At 46.1% G+C, this 20,319-nt stretch overlaps 1 long non-coding RNA gene across 1 annotated transcript in view; it reads right to left on the bottom strand.

The window, feature by feature from the left end:
* Positions 1-9,073: 9,073 nt before the first annotated feature.
* The window catches only part of LOC130276833 (uncharacterized), a 98,944-nt gene continuing 87,698 nt past the window's right edge, over positions 9,074-20,319 (bottom strand). Inside the window, exon 3 of the long non-coding RNA XR_008845259.1 lies at positions 9,074-9,149. This is a non-coding gene — a long non-coding RNA (uncharacterized LOC130276833). The remainder of the gene's footprint in view (positions 9,150-20,319) is intronic.

The raw sequence follows: 20,319 nt of genomic DNA, 5'->3' as shown, positions 1-20,319 counted from the left end.
GCACCCATTGCCGGCGCCGCTGCCCCGTTGCCTCCCCCCATCCCCGGTGGCATAATTACCCGGGTCGGGTCCGCGCTGCTGCAGGCCTCCGGCGTGCGTCCCCTTCGTCGTTGCTATGCGCTGCACGGGGACGCACGCCGGAGGCCTGCAGCAGCGCGGACCCGACCCAGGTAATTATGCCACCGGGGATGGGGGGAGGCAACGGGGCAGCGGCGCCGGCAATGGGTGCCGCTGCCCCTTCTCTCCCCCTGGCTGTCGGCACCGCTTCTCTCCCCCTGGCTATCGGCGCCGGCAATGGGGCGCCGGTACCGATAGTCAGGGGGACAGAACGGGCAGCGGCGCTGATAACCAGGGGGAGAGAAGGGCCGGCAGCAGGGCTCTAGACCCCAGGAAAGGCAGGGGGAGAGAAGCGGGCAGCGACGGCCTCTCTCCCCCTGCCTTTCTTGGAGATGTATCGGGGTATACACGCTCACACACGCACCCTCATTTTACCATGGATATTTGGGTAAAAAACTTTTTTTACCCAAATATCCTTGGTAAAATGAGGGTGCGTGTTATAGGCCGGTGCGCGGTATACCCCGATAAATACGGTATTTAACTTTCTGGCATCAGTTGATTAAAAAGTTTTCCACCGGAGTACCCCTTTAAAGGGGTACTCCACCCCTAGACATCTTATCCCCTATCCAAAGGATAGGGGATACGATGTATGATCGCAGGGGTCCCGCCGCTTGGGACCCCCGCGATCCTGGCTGCAGCACCTCAGACATCCGGTGCACGGAGCGAACTTCGCTCTGTGCCGGATGACTGGCAATGTGGGGCAGAGGCTTGTGACATCACAGCCACACCCCCTCAATGCAAGTCTATGGGAGGGGGTGCGGCCGTGATGTTACAAGCCTCAGGCGCTGCACCAGACGCTCTAAACGAATGCCGGGTGCAGCATGGAGATCTTATCCTTTTGGATAGGGGATAAGATGTCTAGGGGTCTAGTACCCCTTTAACCTGAAAGCCACATTCAGTACCGAGAGTCCCGAGCAATATTTGGCGGAACTATTGTAGACTTGTCCTATTCTGAGTAATCAGAAATAATTTACACCAAGCAACAAAACACATATATAAAGGATACAGTAAAGTAGATGAGTCAATAAGTACTGACACTGTATTATCCTTACTAAATAATTGTAGGCACCATATAGAATGTGACCTCCTGTTATTGAATACACCTGAAAAAGAACAATTTGGAGTCACTTCATCATAAAATGTTATATTTATTGATATGCATTAAAAGTCAATATATTAAAGGGGTATTCCGGCAAAAACATTTTATCCCTTATCCAAAGGATAGGGGATAAGATGACTGATCGCAGGGAGCCTGCTGCTGAGACCCCCCACGATCTACCTGCAGCACCCGCATTCTATGCGGGGACTGCGTCTCTAGTTTTGGAAAACTCTAGGTTTCAGGGACTGGGAACGTCACGCCACGCCCCCTCCATTCATGTCTATGGGAGGAGGCATGATGGCAGTCACGCCCCCTCCCATAGACATGAATGGAGGGGGCGTGACGTCACGTCTCCAGTCCCGGAAACCCGGATGTTTCAGAAACTGGAAATTCAGCTCCCGCATAGATTGCGGGTGCTGCAGGGAGATCGCGGGGGTCTCAGCAGCGGGGCCCCCCGCGATCAGTCATATTATCCCCTATCCTTTGGATAGGGGATAAAATGTTTTTGCCCAGATTGCAGACACTATTGGAGAGCTTATACTCCAGCCTCATGATTTCTTCAGAGTCCTGCATAATATTACTGCAAAAACACCGCTAGAAGGAAGTCCCAGCCCAAATCCTCAGTTATGAACCAAACAAGACAATCAGCACGGGCTATAAAACTTAAAGAACAAGCGAGACGAGGCCACACTAGCACTTCATGAGGCTTGAGGAGAGACCTTGAAGAACATGCCCAAGTGCCTATTTCACCTTTAACAGCAATTCAATCCTCTACTGCATTTTTACTGGCAAAATGAATGAAGTCAAAGTGGATTTGAACCTACTCTGCCAGGACTTGCACAACCTTCATGTGACTAGTTTCATGACCCAGAGGACAGAATCTCCCACTTAGAAGACTCAACTGCACTGGTACCTGTCAAAGCCACTATTTTAGGAGATGGTGGCTAATATGTGATCCAAAAAGTCTGATGACCTCCAGAACCAGCTGTGTTTGAACAACATTTGGGTCTGATGCCTGCTGGAGGAAGTGGAGGGCAGTGCACCTCTTGAGGAGGTATGGATTAAAGAGGTCCTGACCTTATCATTGGTTAGGGATCGACCGATTATCGGTATTGCCGATATTATCTGCCAATAATCACGATTTTGGGCATTATCGGTATCGACAATTACCTTGCCGATAATGCCCCCCCCCCCCCCCCCCGCACCGCCCCCACCGCACCGCGTCGCACCCCCCACTGTAGTGCTGGGCGGTATACCGGTATGAACCGGATACTGTTTTTTTTTCTCCCACGGTATGGATTTTTGCCCATACCGCTATACTGGTCGGGCCCCTCCCCCACCCTCGGAGTCAATAAAAAAAAATTAAACTTACCCGTAATGGGGGTGGTCCGGGCCATCCATCCTTTCTGTAGTGTCCGGCGGCATTCCGGGTGGAGGGTGAACCGGTCCGGGCTGTCCTTCTTCTCTGGGGGTGCTCTTCTCCACTCCGGGCAGGCTCCGGCCTAGTACGCTGCATAGACGCCGCTACACCGTGACGTCAGGTGCGTCGCTGCGCACGGGCGTCACTGCGCAGCGGCGTCTATGCTGCGTTACTAGGCCGGAGCCTGCCCGGAGTGGAGAAGAGCACCCCCGGAGAAGGACAGCCCGGACCGGTTCACCCTCCACCCGGAATGCCGCCGGACACTACAGGAAGGATGGATGGCCCGGACCACCCTGACAGGTAGGGGGAGAGAAGCGGGTGGTGGCGGTGGCCTATGGCACCGCAAAAGCCACTGCAGTGCATTGATTTAAAGCGCCCGCTTTAAATCAATGATCTGCAGCGGTGTCGCGGGGGGATGAATAGCCGATAACTTATACCGGAATATCGGTATAAGTTATCGGCTATCGGCCCTAACCTCCACCGATTATTGGTATCGGCCCTAAAAAAACGATATCGGTCGATCCCTATCATTGGCCTTTGCTGTTGAGTGGGCTCATGACATTCCAGCCTTTCCACGTCCACCTTGGGCCGCTGCCAAGACATTTTCTAGCACATCTACTTAGTAGTCCTGATCGAGACTCCATACCACAAGCGGCTAGAAGGAAAGGAAGAGAAAGATTACCAGAATTCCACTGTATCCATTTCCCCAGCCTTTTCTGCTCCTTCATCAGTGATAAGAAGAGCCTTAAAAAAGGGGTGTATTACACGCGCCATGGCTATCCCAGCTAGACTTTGGGTCTTCCATTGAGACAAGATCCTTTTCCTCCGTAGGCCATATTAAGGCAGTTGAGTGAACTATAACTCATGCAAGATCTCCATGCAGATGAATCCCTGAAACTCTTCTCATTGAGACAATAGGGATTGCTTTGCTAGATCAGGATTTACTGTACCATCTGACTTCTCCATCATGAAGAGATAAGTATCCATTAACAGACTGTTTTCTTGTTATAGGCTACTATAGCCTCGGAGGTCCTAAAGCAAGACATTGCATTATATGTTATTGTTATCTTTTAAAGGGGTACTCTGGTGGAAAACTTTTTTTTTTTTTTTTTTAATCAACTGGTGCCAGAAAGTTAAACAGATTTGTAAATTAGTTCTATAAAAAAAAAAAATCTTAATTCTTCCAGTATTTATTAGCTACTGAATACTACAGAGGAAATTATTTTCTTTTTGAAACACAGAGCTGTCTGCTGACATCACGAGCACAGTTCTCTCTGCTGACATCTCTGTCCATTTTAGGAACTGTGCAGAGCAGCATATGTTTGCTATTGGGATTTTCTCCTACTCTGGACAGTTCCTAAAATGGACAGAGGTGTCAGCAGAGAGCACTGTGCTCTTGATGTCAGCAGACAGCTCTGTGTTCCAAAAAGAAAATAATTTCCTCTGTAGTATTCAGCAGCTAATAAGTACTGGAAGGATTAAGATTTTTTAATAGAAGTAATTTACACATCTCTTTAACTTTCTGGCACCAGTTGATTTAAAAAAATAAAAAGAAAAGTTTTCCATTGGAGTACCCCTTTAAGCCTGTATGGTTTCACTCCTTTTCACAAACTTGAAGAGGTGTGCATTACAGTGCACAGATATATAGGTCCAATCTGTATTATGCTATTGGGCTTCTTTAGAAGAACCTTACATTAACATGGACATAAGAATTTGTTCTCAACTGTACAACAATGCTTGATGGAGCCTCAATATTTGAGACATATCGTTGTTGCCTATCTGGATTTTGGTGCCTTGAAGAGTTACTACAGGGAAACTGAACCTATCAGCCCTTTAAGGGATAAGTGTCTTATCACGGGCAGGGGGGATTCAACCTCTGGTGCTCCCTACAAACTTCTGTATGGGGCCTGTCCTATTTACCTGTTCTCGATGTACTCTGGCCCCCCCACCTGACTGGACACTCAGCTAATCCCTGGCAGCAGAGAAGTCCCACCACATCCGGTGATTATCCAAGTGGGCCATCATTTGCCTATGTCCAGTGAAGGTGGGGGCAGGAGCGGGCAGAGGACAGGTAGATAGGACAGGCCCCGTACAGAAGCTTGCGGAGGGGCTCCAGTGGATGGGCCATTCGCAATCAGACACTTATTCTGTATCCTGTACATAGGGAATAAGCGTCTGATCAGTTCAGTTCCCCAGAGTACCCCTTTCATAATCAACAATCTGTAGTATGAAAGCAGAACCAAGCTTTCTCTGTGTTACCCATCAGGCTTTACACAGACATCCCCATTTTATGTCTGAGCCAAACGTTTGTGTATCTATTCACTAATATACAGTAGTTTGGGATTAATAACACTATATCATCCACACCTATTAATTAGTTACTGTGTAGTATATATATATTTCAATGGGAGGGAAGCAACAGTGATCCCCATACCACCACTATACAATGAATGGCACTTGGCTTCTGGCCACATGTAATGTGTTGTGCGGGAAGCAGCATTCTCCCGAATACTTTTTGGCATCCCACTGATTAGAGGCCATCAATAATTTTAGCCACTTAAACCCCTTTAAACTTGGGGTACAATGTTTCTTTAAATGTAAGCGGTTAGGGCAACTTGTGGAAGCCAAATATGACCTTTGCTCTTATTCTCAGACAAAACCCATATTTGATTTGTCTACAGCATATCTGCTCCATAGCTGTCACGCCCCTTCCCATAGACATGAATAGAGGGGGCGTGGCATGACGTAACGAACATGGAAGCCCGAAGCCAGCAATCTGCACAGAATGTTCAGAATGCCAGGATGCCTGGCCAGAGATCGCGGGGGTCCGGCCGCTGGATAGGGAATAAGATGTCTGGGGTCGGAGTACCCCTTTAAAGGGAACCTGTCATGAGGTTTTACCATATATAATGAGTGGTAACGGGTTATATATGGTAAAATCTTTCTCACTATCCCTGGGAGATGTTTATGTCTGCAGGGATGGTAAGGATATGATGTTAGAAAGTGTTGCTTGCCGGGCGGGGAGCTATACTCACATAGTCCTGTCTTCTCCAGCTGTAATCACGCCCATTAAGCGGGAGCAGAGTGATGACACGGGTTGTGCCCGGGCTGTCAATTACGCTGAATGGGCATGATTGCATCTGGAGAACACAGGACTAGGTGAGTATATCTCCATGCCCAGGGAACTATTTAATGGGCTAGTGGAGGAGACTTTCTAATTTTTATATCCTCACCATCCCTCTCTACATACTTCAGAGGCCATAAAGTGGTAAGTTGATGTAGGCCAGGTGTTCTTTAGAGTGTTTTTTTGTTTTTGTTTTTTTATGCAAGCCATCTTGTCTGAGCTGTTTTTATCAGTATTTAGAGATATACTTTACAGTAAGCCCCATAGCTATAGGCAACATTAGACTGAAGCTGTCATATTAACATGAATGGGAAAGGTGTCTAGGAATGCTCTATGACCTTTTCAGAGCTCATTCTACAGAATCGGGGAGGCTGATCTGTGAGCAACAGCTATTGTGTGTACCTCTATTTTTTTTACACACTGATGTCACCTTTTATGTAGCATTACAAAAAGTTGCAGTATAGGCCCTGGCCTTATACCATCCTGTGGTCTTGTTTGTTATTCTGCTGTTTCACACCGATCACTTTTTTGGTTGTTATGCCACTCTTTCTATGCTGACTGCTGTAATACCTACCTGCGGTGGCATTGTATGATTATATCTGCAAAAATCTCCCTGTTTAACCACTGTGCTTGCAAAAAAGAGATTTCTACATAGTCTCTTTTTCTGTGTGTTTTCTAGACATATGTACAGGAAAAATAGTAAATCCTGCCTGTTACGAATTCCGTTTCCATTGCGCTCCAGCTCAATTCTAGATACCAGAAAGACATTTCCATAAAGATCTTTTTGTTTCCAATATAAATTATTACCAGGTACAGAGAATTTTACTTCAATTTCATATAGAGGAGATTTTTTTCCTGTATATACCAATCCACAGGAAGAATTTAAGAAATGCTTTCAACGAACCAACAAGTCTTCTACAATTCTCATGGGAGGACATTTATCAATGTTGGTGTAAGGTAGAATAGATTTTACCCTTTTGCTTGGTGTATTGTTTGCACAGTTGCTCAAAATTTACTAAAAAGGTGCACGGGGCTTGATAAATTTGTGCAAAAACAATTGTGCAAAAAATTCAATTGCGCAATATTTGCAGGAACATTTAGAACATTGAAGTGGTGTAAAGCCAATGATAAATGTCCCCCATGGAGTGTACCTAGGGCTTTAATCCATTTATTGTTGTGCTTCCTACAGATTCCAGTAAATAAAACCATTCCTACGATGCCCTTAACTCCTACATGACCCATGACATACATGTACATTGGTATTTAATGCACCATGATGTACATGTACGTCATGCAGTGCCCTGAGTATATGAAGACGCTTGATAGACTGAGAGTGATGTCTTCCATTAGCAGCCGCCACTCGCAGTGAATGACTAACGTTGGTAATTAACCTCTTAAAACCTTCAATTGCAGCACTCAAAAAGATTTCTGACACTGTAGCATAGGTTACCTGTTTGATCTCTGTCCCACTGCGATGTAAATAGTCTGTTCTGGCCCCGGGGCGATCTGTTGGGAGTCGGCCTTAGGCAAACTCTACTAGGAGAGCACAGATCACACTTTGCTTATACCAATCATGCCAATCCACAGGAAGCATTTCAGAATCGCTATCCACAAATTCTTATGGATCTTGTTAGCATCCAGTATCTTCCATAAATGACAGTAGTATTTACAGTAGTCGTGAGATGGGAGAATCAGTTATGTAATACCATATGCCCACAGTTGTCTAGGGAAATCTCCATTCAAATATCTACAAAAGTACCTGCAATTACTTTATAGCTTTTTCTAAACCATACAGTCCTCCAATTACAAAAAATGCTGATTTATCTAAATCTAAAGTTTTTGGACTTTCTGATACTTTCCATCACAACAGTGTCCCGTCAAAAAACAACGGTGCCCTTTCAGTGAGGACATGCTGGGAGTTGTAGTTGCGGGCAGGTGGGTGGCCGAGGAGCGGAGCTGGCTGTCTCCCAGGGATATTAAACTACACTGTAATTTCATATTTCCCAGCCTGGGCTGTGATTGGCCGAGACCGACCAGCCAATCACAGCCCAGGCCGGGAAATATAAAATTACACTGTAGTTTCATATTTCTGGGAACCGGCGGGCTTCGCTGCCCCGGCCGCTCACCTGTCCCCCGCCACCGCCTCTCATCTGTCCCCTGCCGCTCATCTCTCCTCCACCGCCCATCTTTCCCCTGCCGTTGCTCATCTCCCCCCACAGTGGGGGAGGGGGGGGGGGGGGAAATGAGCAGGCCGGGAGTTTTGTACTCCACTTTTTGCTTACCCACAAAAGTCCTCATTGAGAGGCCATCTGATGGAATCACATCTATGTTTCTTCTGCCCTAAATATCTTATCCGACTGAACGTGATTGATCAAGCTAACCTTACCCTGGTATGAGTTCTTAGAATGGGCAGACTGTCAGCACCCCAGTATCCTAAGTACTTATCCCTTTGCTGATTTTGGCACATAATGTGGCTAACTTGACCATTTATAATTTCTGGGAAGACGTAAGTCAACTCCTTTCTGAGGTTTTATCCTCTCCTATGACCTGCAACCCTAAAATTTGCCTATTTGGCATTTTAGACTAGGAGTTAAATACTTTATACTACTTAGGAAAACCCTGGTGAGGAAAGCCACAGCAATGGATTGGTTTAAGAAACTGTCTGAGACTGATGAATAAAAAGTTACTGCTGGGATGAAAAAAGTTTTCTAAAGGTAACAATGGCGGTACCATATATCAATTGGTGGTATAATATATACATTTTTTGGCTAAGTCAGCCACTAATTCTGTTATTGTAATATGGTATTGTTTGCTATGTCATTTACCTTTAGAATACATAAAGTGCCTTTGCTTCACACTAAAACAGGAACACCGCCCTCTTAGAATTATAAAAAATAGTTCCAATGTTTTCATTTATAACCTTTGCTGTGGGAATTTGGTTAGATGCCTCCATTAGTTTGTTACAACCGGACTTGTAATACAGTGGGAAGTGACAGCAGAAGTAGCTTGTTTGTAATACATCTTCCCAGCCCTGAGTTACGTCTTCCCATTTGAGGCCCTGGCCAACAACGAGCGCAGTTTTTCCATTTGTTTGTGCTTGTGCTGTGTGTTACCCTCCATCTCTTACTTTCCCAGCACACTTGTTGCTAAACTTAGCCCATCCAACAGATAACACAGAGTTTCCCAGAGTGCCTTCTCCTGGATGTGTGATGGAAAATACAAAGAGACTCTTCTGACCTCTGGCTTGGCTGAAGTCATTTCCTGGTAGAAAACATTTTTTCATATTTAATATATTTTTTATTTTTTTTTATAATTTCCAGTTTGGGTTTTTAGCACTTTTCGCAGATGTTATTTATATTAGCAGGGTCATCCGGTTATAAGCAGATCATCTAAAAAACAAGAAGAATGATATCATTTTCAGTTCTTAGGGGATACGTTTCAAACTTTGCAAAAGTTTGTGGTTTTAACTGCAAAGTGTAAATACACCCTTACAAACACAGATTTAGCAAAAGAATATGAAGGTTGCCCATACAGTCAAACACTGCTTGGGTAACATACAGACATTGAAGACATTGGCTACTAATACTTCATCAGGTAAAACCACTGATTCATTTAAAAACATACAGCGATCCCTCAACTTACAATGGCCTCTATATACAATAGTTTTGACATACAATGGTCGTGTCTGGGCCATTGTAATTTGAAAACAGACTTAACATACAATGCTCGGACAGTCCAGATCTGCGAAACGTGTCAATTGCTGGAAGAACTGACCAATCAGAATGGACATTCACTGGTAAAACACCTGTATTACTGAAGCGCATGCACTGACTGGCTGTCTGGTAGCGCCCCCTACAGTACAGGGTGGTATTACATGTTCTGTATACTCTTTGCCTGTGCCACAGTTAGCTGCTCCTTTGGGCATCAAGTAAGGGTGGCTCCATTTGACTTTTTTAGGACACTGTGTGTACTGTACAGGACCCTGGAGAAACTCCTGTCCTCTACATAGACATTAATTTACAGCTCCCAGCAGATCTTTCTTACTTCTATATGTAAGGATTTGCTTTATCTGTATTAGTTATCTACTTATTTTTGTTTAATCCTAATTTTTCCTATTTTTGGAAGACTTTTTGGTGGCTTCAGAACCAATTACCAAGTTATGGTCTCAACATACAATGGTTTCAACATACAATGGTTGTCCTGGAACCAATTAATATTGTAACTTGAGGGTGTTTGTGTGTGTGTGTGTATATATATATATATATATATATATATATATATATAACTCCTCCCCATTCACTAGCAATCAGGGATTATCATCTAGGTGTTTTCCAAGGATTGTCAACTGGGTGATCACCATGCTCAGTTCTTAACGGAGAGACCGCTCAGGTTCACACTCTGTTGACAAGTGAGCAGCAGTAGATGCCCCCTTGACAGACTATGGACATTGCGGCAGAATACTGCTTTGTCAAGGGAGTAGTCACCACTACTATCAACACAGTGTGAACCTGAGCATTCCTTCTGTTAAAAGCTTAGTGGTGGTGACTGTCCAGTTGATGGTTTAGGCCATAATAGGCATATTAAGCTAATGGTATTAGTTATAAGTGAATGGGGAGATAGGAAAGTGTTTTTTTAGGAAAGTAAAAGATTACATTTAGAATCTTAATGTGTTTTCCCTTAGTCCAGGGGTCTCAAACTCCTTGCCCGCGGGCCATTTGCAGCCCGCACCAGGGATCTGGAATTTGTATCATCCGACGCCCGGGACATGCAGTTCTGAGCACCGGGCAGGTGATTTCTTCAGGCATTTAGCCCTGCTTCGGGGAAGCAGGGCTAAATGCCGAAAGACTTCAAACACTTCGGCAAACACTGCTATATAGGACCCGGTGCACATATGACGGGGCAACCAGTCTTGCCCCATCACTAAACTGCTACTTACATCTATCTGCGGAGACTTCCTGGCGGAGGTGCACGCGGTGAGTGACGTTATTGCAAGCCCCGCACAAGGACGCCGACATCCTGCGCAGCTTCGCGCACCTCCACCAGGAAGTCCCCACAGGCAGATGTAAGTAGCGCAGGCCAGGTGGGGAATCTGTGCTGTGCTACCTAATGTGGGGAATCCGTGCTAAGGCTACCTAATGTGGGGAAACTGTGCTGCGCTACCTAATGTGGGAAACTGTGCTATGGCTACCTAATGTGGGGAATCTATGCTAAAGCTACCTAATGTGGTGAAACTGTGCTGCGCTACCTAATGTGGGGAAACTGTGCTTCGGCTACCTTATGTGGGGAATCTGTGCTATGGCTACTTAATGTGGGGAATCTGTGCTATGGCTACCTAATTTGGGGAATCTGTGTTACAGCTACCTAATGTGGGGAAACTGCTACCTTCCTAATATGGGTAAACTGCTGCCTACCTAATGCTCCCCCCCTCACCCAGCAGTAGCACCCCCATCATACGTCAGCTCATGCTATTACCACAGGGGGTAGGGGGAATGGGGGGGGGGGGGGTGTTGCTGGTGGATGATTTGGGTGCTACTGCTGGTGGGAGAATAATGAGGGGCTCATGATGGGGGCATTATATGCGAGGGGCGCATGTGGCCCAGCCTCACCCAGCCGCTACCTCCAACCTCCAGTGCCCTCCAGATAATCTGAGTTTGAGACCCTGCCTTAGTCCCGACTTCAGTACAATAATGGGGGTGTTCGGCGGGCTCTTGACAGCAGGACTAAGGAACTTTTAATTTGAACAAACAAACTTAGACCTCCCCCTCAAAGTATATATATGTCTGACCAACCAAGGTATATAAATGTCTGACCAATCAAAAAAATAAAGGGACCCCTAAGATAACACATCCTAGATCTGAATGAATGAACTAATCGTATGAAATACTTTCATCTTTACATAATTGAATGTGCTGACAACAAAATCACACAAAAATTATCAATGGAAATTTATCAACCCATGGAGGTCTGGATATGGAGTCACACTCAAAATCAAAGTGGAAAACTACACTACAGGCTGATCCAACTTTGATGTAATGTCCTTAAAACAAGTCAAAATGAGGCTCAGTAGTGTGTGTGGCCTCCACGTGCCCATATGACCTCCCTACAACGCCTGGGCATGCTCCTGATGAGGTGGCGGATGGTCTCCTGAGGGATGTCCTCCCAGACCTGGACTAAAGCATCCGCCAACTCCTGGACAGTCTGTGGTGCAACATGGCGTTGGTGGATGGAGTGAGACATGATGTCCCATCGGTTTCAGGTCTGGGGAATGGGCAGACCAGTCCATAGCATCAATGCCTTCCTCTTGCAGGAACTGCTGATACACTCCAGTCACATGAGGTTTAGCATTATCTTGCATTATGAGGAACCCAGGGCCAACCACACCAGCATATGGTCTCACAAGGGGTCTGAGGATCTCATCTCGGTACCTAATGCCAGTCAGGCTACCTCTGGCCAGCACATGGAGGGCTGTGCAGCCCCCCAAAGAAATGCCACCCTGCACCATTACTGACCCACCACCAAACTGGTCATGCTGGAGGATGTTGCAGGCAGCAGAACATTCTCCAAGGCGTCTCCAGACTCTGTCACATGTGCTCAGTGTGAACCTGCTTTCATCTGTGAAGTGCACAGGGCGTCAGTGGCAAATTTGCCAATCTTGGTGTTCTCTGGCAAATGCTAAACATCCTGCACGGTGTTGGGCTGTAAGCACAACTCCCATCTATGGATGTCGGGCCCTCATACCACCCTCATGGAGTCTGTTTCTGACCATTTGAGTGGACACATGCACATTTGTGGCCTGCTGGAGGTCATTTTGCAGGGCTCTGGCAGTGCTCCTCCTGCTCCTCCTTGCACAAAGGCAGAGGTAGCGGTCCTACTGCTGGTTTGTTGCCCTCCTACGGCCTCCACCACGTCTCCTGTTGTACTGGCCTGTCTCCTGGTAGCGCCTCCATGCTCTGGACACTACGCCGACAGACACCGCAAACCTTCATGCCACAGCTCGCATTGATGTGCCATTCTGGATGAGCTGCACTACCTGAGCCACTTGTGTGGGTTGTAGACTCCTCTCAAGCTACCACTAGAGTGAAAGCACTGCCAGCATTCAAAAGTGACGAAAACATCAGCCAGGAAGCATAGGAACTGAGAAGTGTTCTGTGGTCACCACCTGCAGAACCATTACTTTATTGGGGGTGTCTTGCTAATTGCCTATAATTTCCACCTGTTGTCTGTTCCATTTGCACAACAGCATGTGAAATTGATTGTCAATCAGTGTTCCTTCCTGAGTGGACAGTGTGATCTCACAGAAGTGTCATTGACTTGGAGTTACATTGTGTTGTTTAAGTGTTCCCTTTATTTTTTTGAGCAGTGTACATAATCCTAATACAATAAGGCAGGGATGCTTGTGTGCTGACAAAAGGAAACATATAACATTCTAAATGTAATCTTTCCTTACGTTTCCCCGCAGCACAATAATGAGGACTTTCTGTCTTGCAGAATTGTGAACAGACCTTAAATAGGATGTCCTTGAGGCCAATAGGATATCAATCTTATACTGCCTAAAGAAAGTAATAGCAAAGGAACACCTAATTGTCAAATCTGGTCCAGTGGAACAAGGTTCCTCTCCACCCAAGAAGAAGAGACTGCTTTAGTCGAATGAACATTCATGAATTCTGCTGGGTCTTGGCTTCAGAGAGAATAGCATAAGGTAATGCATTCACAAATGTACCTAGACATTCAAGTTTTTGAGGCTCTTTTCTCGTTATTCTTTATCATTCAGAGAATCCATAAGTTCACCACCTTCTGAAAGGCCTCTGTCCTCTGAAGGTAAATCCCAAGGCCTGCCTCCTCTTCTGAGGATGGATCAAGAGAATATACAAGTAAGATTATAACCCAATTGATGTTAGCAAAGAAAGGACATTTATGAGACAACAATGGCAGGAGCTGCAACAGAAATCTATCAGGGAGGAATGTTGTATAAGGTTCCACGGATGAAAGCCTGGAGCTCTACAAACTCTTTTAGCAGATGTGACTCCTAATAGAAAGACTCAGCACATGGGGCTCTTAGAACCAGAGAAAGAGAGGGAGATCTCACTGACTGAATTGACCATGAGCAGTGATGAGAAATGCCTCTAAAGTAGTTTTTGACCTGGAATAGTGGAGATGGCAGCAATCTGTACCCTCATAGTCTGTGCTTAGCCCATTGTCAAATCCAACTTGTAGAAACAGGACTGAAGAAGCATTGGGGTCAATCTGCTTAAAGGCACACCATGCCATGAGGATCTCCTTTATTCTTGCATAAGACCTATTGGTTGCCTCCCTCTTTCAGTGAGCTAGAGTAAAGGCCCTTGGCCTTTACTAGGGTCCAGCCAACATCCATGCAGTCAGGTTGAATGATCACAGGTTCTGGCAGAGCTTCGTGCCCTAGGACACCAGGTTTTGCATGAATGGAAGCCTCCATTACCTCCCTTAACTCATTCACATGTGTTGGAGAACCAGGATCTCTTGGGCCAAAATGGGCCTTCATTAATACCCTCAGAATCATGGAAATCAGAGGAAATATGTAGGCCAGCTAGAATGTCCAAGGTATGGATATGGTATCTACAGCCACAGAACTGTCCACCAGGTGAAGGGAGCAAAATCTCACCTGCTTGGAATACCTTCCTATTGCTAGTAGCTCTATCTCCAACATACCCCAAATGGAGGTTGTCTGGTTGAAGATTTACTGATACTGTATACTGTTACCTGGGATTCTGTCCAACTCAAAATTCTCACATACAGGGATTAGGTGCACTACTGTGGTAGATGTAACAATGACATTGGCTAACCCTCAACACTGATGTTAAAATTGAGACATTAGCCAGTATATCCTTGTATGAAGGACATACAGTACCTGAGCCCCCACACCAACGCCAAGGTTTCTCAAGTGGTATCTGGTGTAGGATGTTAATGTGGCACTTGTAGTCTGTTGCAGGCATCCACCACCGTATGCATTTTTATGCTGGGGATCACCCTTAGCAACAGACTACAAGGGTAGGATCTGCTCCCCCAGTATATATGCACAACTGCATGTGGGGTTGAGCACCTCCTGCCTGCCAGTTGAGACCATCTCTCTTTTTCGTTATTTAAGTCTTATACTTGGAGATGTAAAACAGTGTTTCCCAACCCAGTCCTCAAGGCACACCAACAGTCCAGGATTTAAATTTTCCCCTGTTCTATTCCAATGGAGTAACTGAAAAAAACCGGAATGTTGGTGTGCCTTGAGGACTGGGTTGGGAAACACTGATGTAAAACTCCACATTTTATGCACCTTTATTACCACTCTAGGTTGCATTCAGGTTCACCTGTGAGGCCGGCATACATACTCAGCCACTTGGGTGGGGCTTATAGCCTGCCTCCCTCCTCCCATTGTATGTGTGCCCAGTTCACACTGGAGGTAACTAGGAGCAAGCTGTGAGTCGGACCTAATGCTGCCGTAATTGCCCACTGGCCCCTGGTTTTGCTTATCAGGCACAGGTAGGTTAGTGCTAGGTCCAGCGCCACTTGAGAAACCTTGGCAGTGTGCAGGCTCAGGTATGTCCTTCATATAAGGATATACTTGCGAATGTCTCAATTTTAACATCAATGTTGAGGGTTAGCCAATGTCATTGTTACATCTAACACAGTAGTGTACCTAATCCCTGTATGCTGTTATTCTAATTGTTACATATCCGCACCGCTTATCTGGTGTAGGATGTTAATGTGACACTTGTAGTCTTTTGCAGGCATCCCCCACCGTATGCATTTTTATGCTGGGGATCACCCTTAGCATCAGACTACAAGGGTAGGATCTGCTCCCCCACTATATATGCGCAACTGCATGTGGGGTTGTGCACCTCCTGCCTGCCAGTTGAAACCATCTCTCTTTTTCGTTATTCAACTCAAAATTCTCCCCACTTCTTTCAGAAGGGTTTCCGATCTGGTGCCACACTGTTTGTTTATGTTGTCTATCCTGATTCTTAGGCCATGTTCACGTGTTGGAAATTCTGCATGGAGATTTCACTGCAGTAGTGTCCCGGTGAATTCAAGAGGTTTCTGGCAAGGAAATTCGAATTTCTGTATCTGTAAAAAGAATGAACATGTTCATTCTTTCTGTAGACTCCACTCAGAATGGATAGCCGTCTATGAGATGGCGCATTCCTGTGCTGTCCCAGCTCCGGCATACTACTCCGGCTTTACAGTTTGTTCCTGAAGATGATCAACGTGACAAAAGGCCAGAAACAAGGCCTTTAGGACTCTTAGATGGCAAAGTTGTTTCTGTACGAAATCAGACCCTAGAAACAGCCAGGCTTCAGAGATGAGCACCCCAGCTTGAGGAGTAGTCTACCGATCCCCAATGACATTAACAATGACAATTTCACTTGCTGGGAAGCATAATCACAAAGGTAGTCCACAATTAAGAAGATCTGCTTGAAAGAGGCAAGGATGTCAACCCAACTGATGCCTGAGTCCATGTCATCCTGAATCCTGGACAGCCACTTCCACAGGGCTTTAGTAACCTCAAAAGGCCACCGCACCTTGACCCGAGACAGGTGGAACAATGGTGTATCTTGACAGCTTGGAGATGGCCATATTGACCTTGGGAGGAGAGATCCAAGATTTGAACTGTTCCCCGTTAATAGGAAATAATAATTAAAGTGTTAGAACGAGAGCTCTTTTAGGATTTGTCTGCTTGGTCTTTATGAGGTCCAGGATGACTTCATACAATCTGGAAGTGGAAGCTTATAATATTAGCATGGGGCAAAAAAGAGAGAGAAGGAGGGAGGAGAAAGTCCAGCTTGTCTTGATGGTGAAGGCTTAGTATTAAGGGCAAACACACACACACACACACACACACACACACACACACACACACACACACTGAAGCACACTCCCAACAAAAGGAACACTGTAAAATGTAAAAAAAAAATTGCCATATTCAATACAAGAAGTGGATGAGAGAGGCACAAAGAAGACAAAAATTGCACAGCTCAACTGGTCAAGCACCTAACTACAAAAGTGAAAGGGAGAGGCATATCCCTGAACTCTGACCATAGAGGCAACAATGTGGAAAATGCAATATGTCCTGCTAAGCCAAGGACAAGAAAAAACTCACTGCCCTTGTGTTTTGCTTTTACATTTTTACTGTGTATCTGATCCTTTGCTCTGTGACTTGACCTTGCTCCTCTGCCACCTGCCTACTGACCTCCTGCTACGTCCTGACTACGCTACTTTGCTGCCTGCCTTGACCTTCTGCTATCCTGACTACGAGCTGCCTTATCCCTCTTATGCCTCGCATCTCCTCAGCCACCTATGTGGTCGAGCCATGCCAGGGGTAGCGACCTGGGTGCTGCCTGTCACAGAAAGTCCATCCCGCTTTGTGGCGGGCTCTGGTGAAAACCAGTGGCACCTTAGACTCTGCTCCCTGGTACGGTTCGAGTCATCTGCCACACAGGTCCAGTGGATCCACATCCACCGGAGTTCCTGTCTACTGAAACGTGAGTGTTAAATTTGGTCTTGTTAAAGTATCTTTGTCCTGCTGACTCACAGAAGCAAGAATATCCCTTTTATTGTGCTGCTGTTGGGATGTAAGGGGAAAACAGTGGAAGACTCAGTGGACCAAGTAAAGACACCAACTTTTTTGAAGAGGCCACAGATACTTTTCAAAGGGAGTTTCCTGTATTTCACAATTAATTTTTGATAGAAGAGATCCCTGGGAAAAAGATGAACACATGGTTGTCAAGCTGCCGAAATCCCCCAGCAATCAGCTAAAATCTGTGGTTAAAATGGGTAAGAAGTGTTTCATTTCCCTGCAGCTCCACCACAGGAGACATTATGTATTTTACTGTTTAAAATGAAAGGGTGGTTTGAGCAATGCATGGACACGGTAGGTCCTCTAGACAAAGAAACCCTTTCTGCTTTTTAGCTAATATATGAAGCTTTAACCCAAGTCCTCTCCCAAACCTATTTTAGCTTGTAAGCAGAACAACTAATCTGAACTAATCTATTGCAGTAAGGTTTGGAGGTGGGCAGAGTGCTTCACAGTTAGGTTGGTACCTTACTGCACACACAGGGAAGCCTTGTGTTTCTGCTCTTAGCGCATACGCAGTGTATTTTCTGCTGACCGGCAGATTTAGTTACTTAGTTATTTCTGCCACATACTATCATGTTCTACCTGGTATAAAGATTCCAAAGCAAGCTCTGTGCAGACAGTGAGCAAAAAATGCTAAGGATTTCAGCTCTGAAGCTAGCAGAATTTTTAAGTAAACCTGTCTTTAACAAAAACTTTTTATATAATGTAGAGATTACCATTATATGTATATTTGCAATATGCATTGGTACATTTTTTTTTAATATTAAATAAATGTTATGTTAGATTTTTGGGTGAAAAAAATGCTGTCCCTGCAGCTATTGCCTGTGTGTCTCTATGAGAAGACCAAATACAGGAAGTGAAGATGGGACAAGCAGGGTTCTGTGCAGGCTCCTGGCTTGTCAATCATCCTCATGTGTGAGCCATGAGAGTGTCACAGAGCCTCAGTGCAAAGAGCCCTGCTTGTCCTCAGTGTACAGAGCCCTGCTTGTCCTCAGTGCACAGAGCTCTGCTTGTCCTCAGTGTACAAAACCCTGCTTTTCCTCATTGCACAGAGCCCTGCTTGTCCTCAGTGCACAGAGCCCTGCTTGTCCTCATTGCACAGAGCCCTGCTTGTCCTCATTGCACAGAGCCCTGCTTGTCCTCAGTGTACAGAGCCCTGCTTGTCCTCAGTCCACAAAGCCCTGCTTGTCCTCAGTGCACAGAGCCCTGCTTGTCCTCATTGCACAGAGCCCTGCTTGTCCTCAGTGCACAGAGCCCTGCTTGTCCTCAGTGCACAGAGCCCTGCTTGTCCTCATTGCACAGAGCCCTGCTTGTCCTCAGTGATCAGAGCCTTGCTTGTCCTCAGTGCACAGAGCCCTGCATGTCCTCAGTGCACAGAGCCCTGCTTGTCCTCAGTGTACAGAGCCCTGCTTGTCCTCAGTGTACAGAGCGCTGCTTGTCCTCAATGTACAGAGCCCTGCTTGTCCTCAGTGTACAGAGCCCTGCTCGTCCTCAGTGCACAGAGCCCTGCTCGTCCTCAGTGCACAGAGCCCTGCTCGTCCTCAGTGCACAGAGGTCTGCTCGTCCTCACTGCACAGAGCCCTGCTCATCCTCACTGCTCAGAGCTTTGCTCGTCCTCAGTGTACAGAGCCCTGCTTTCCCTCAGTGTAAAGAACCCTGCTTGTCCTCAGTGTATAGAGCCCTGCTTGTCCTCAGTGTACAGATCCCTGCTTTTCCTCAGCGTACAGAGCTCTGCTTGTCCTCAGTGTACAGAGCCGGGCTTGTCCTCACTGCACAGAGCCCTGCTTGTCCTCAGTGTACAGAGCTCTGCTTGTCCTCAGTGTACAGAGCCCTGCTTGTCCTCAGTGCACAGAGCCCTGCTTGTCCTCAGTGTACAGAGCCCTGCTTGTCCTCAGTGTACAGAGCCCTGCTTGTCCTCAGTGTACAGAGCCCTGCTTGTCCTCAGTGTACAGACCCCTGCTTGTCCTCAGTGTACAGAGCCCTGCTCGTCCTCACTGCACAGAGCCCTGCTTGTCCTCTGTGTACAGAGCCCCACTCGTCCTCACTGCTCAGAGCCCTGCTTGTCCTCAGTGCACAGAGCCCTGCTTGTCCTCAGTGTACAGAGCCCTGCTTGTCCTCAGTGTACAGAGCCCTGCTCGTCCTCACTGCACAGAGCCCTGCTTGTCCTCTGTGTACAGAGCCCCGCTCGTCCTCACTGCTCAGAGCCCTGCTTGTCCTCAGTGTACAGAGCCCTTCTTGTCCTCAGTGTACAGAGCCCTGCTTGTCCTCAGTGTACAGAGCTCTGCTTGTCCTCAGTGTACAGAGCCGGGCTTGTCCTCGCTATACAGAGCCCTGCTTGTCCTCAGTGTACAGAGCCCTGCTTGTCCTCAGTGTACAGAGCTCTGCTTATCCACCCACAGTTCCTATATTTGGACTCCTTAGGCTAAGTGTCTACTTGGTTCTTTTTCTGGCAATTTTGGGATATCTGCCACTGCAGTTTTTGAGCCAAAGTCAGAAGTGGATCCATAAGGCAGGAGAAGTGTAAGTGCTTCCTTTATATGTCCTATTCCTTTTGAATACATTTCTGGCTTCGGCTCAAAAACGGCAGTGGCAGTTTTCCAAAAACTGCCAGAAAAAAACACCAAGTGGAAACTTAGCCTTATAGAGACACACATGCAAAAGCTGCAGGGACAAAAACATACACATTTTTTAACCAATGTATATTACAAATATACATATAATGGTATTATCTACATTGGTTTTTGCTGATGACAGGTACATTTTAAATGCAGCTCTGTATTATTATTCCAGACCCTATGTAAAAATGAATTATGATTGGTGAGATTATTATTTTTACAATAAGCTGACTAGTGGAGCAGATGGCTATTCTAATGATTGAGTTAATCTAGTGCCAGACGTTGGACCTTTCTTCTACTGTCTGAAACAGTTTATGAGACAAATTAATCTCATCTGAAACA

The sequence above is a fragment of the Hyla sarda genome, chromosome 6 (assembly GCF_029499605.1).
Source record: "Hyla sarda isolate aHylSar1 chromosome 6, aHylSar1.hap1, whole genome shotgun sequence".
NCBI classification, from domain to species: domain Eukaryota; kingdom Metazoa; phylum Chordata; class Amphibia; order Anura; family Hylidae; genus Hyla; species Hyla sarda.
Note: the sequence above shows the minus strand (reverse complement) of the source record. Positions and strands in the feature narration are given on the sequence as shown.